This window comes from Hylobates moloch, unplaced genomic scaffold (genome assembly GCF_009828535.3).
Source record: "Hylobates moloch isolate HMO894 unplaced genomic scaffold, HMol_V3 SCAFFOLD_16, whole genome shotgun sequence".
In the NCBI taxonomy this organism is placed as follows: domain Eukaryota; kingdom Metazoa; phylum Chordata; class Mammalia; order Primates; family Hylobatidae; genus Hylobates; species Hylobates moloch.
Window position 1 is genome coordinate 35,578,127 of NW_026652291.1, and position 1,200 is coordinate 35,579,326.

The 1,200-nt window shown below is 41.5% G+C and overlaps 1 non-coding gene across 1 annotated transcript; it reads left to right on the forward strand.

Annotated features, from left to right (window-relative positions):
- The first annotated feature begins 838 nt into the window (after window positions 1–838).
- Window positions 839–967, forward strand: LOC116456478 (small nucleolar RNA SNORA11). Its single transcript, XR_004244705.1, has one exon. It is a non-coding gene; the product is annotated as a small nucleolar RNA SNORA11 (small nucleolar RNA).
- Window positions 968–1,200: the final 233 nt, after the last annotated feature.

The following is a 1,200-nucleotide window of genomic DNA, read 5'->3' on the forward strand; positions in this document are numbered from 1 at the left end:
CCATAGACAGGGTAGCTTGTAAACAACAGAAAATTATTTCTCACAGTTCCAGAGGCTGGGAAGTCCAAAATCAAGACACCCACAGGTTCAGTGTCTGGCAAAGGCCTACTTTCTGGTTCACAGATGGTACCTTCTTGCTGTGCCCTTAGATGGTGGAGGGGGCAAGGCAGCTCTATAGGTCCTTTTTTATAAGGCCACAAAACCCATTCATGAGAGTTCTGTCCCCATCCTAATCACCTCCCAACAACCCCACCTGCCATCACATTGGTGATTAGGTTTCAACATATGAATCTCAGGGGGGCACAAGCAGTCAGACCATAGCAACCATAATACTAATTTAACAATAACTTTATAATATCATCTAATATATAATCTATACTCAGATTTCCCCCAATTACCTCCAAAAATGTTTTTAAATACTATTCCAACCCAGTATCCAATTATATATTGCATTTGCTTGTTATGTCTCTTTATTCTCTCTTTTTTTTGAGATGGAGTCTTGCTCTGTCGCCAGGCTGGAGTGCAGTGAAGAGATCTCAGCTCACTTCAACCTCCACCTCCCGGGTTCAAGCAATTTTCCTGCCTCAGCCTCCCAAGTAGCTGAGACTACAGGCGCATGCCAGAACGCCCAGCTAATTTTTGTATCTTTAGTAGAGATGGGGTTTCACTATGTTGGCCAGGATGGCCTTGATCTCTTGACCTCATGATCCATCAGCCTCGGCCTCCCAAAGTGCTGGGATTATAGGCATAAGCCACTGCGCCCAGCCTTTATTCTCTTTTAATCTAGACTAGATCTCCAACTTTGGTTATGACATTTACTTCTTTAAGAGTATATGCCAGGGTTTGCTTAGGGCAGGGGGGTTGAAGAGTGGCTCCTCTGTTTACAATACACCAAACAGGAATCTGGGGTCATTGTGACAAAGGGCACAAAACTTGTGTCCTCCCTACACGTGAAAAAAAAAAAAAAGATAGAATGCATGCCAGTTGTTTTATAAAATATCCCATAGACTAGATTTGTCAGGTTGTTTCTTTATATTTCATTTGTTTATCTAGCATTAGTATTTCTGGTAAATTGCCAGCTAGGTCCAAAGACTTGATAAAATTCAGATTAAACATTTTGCCTATAATGATGTTGTGAATTTCATATTGCATTCCATCAGAAGGCACATCAGTTTAGGCTGTCTTGATATCAGTAATTCC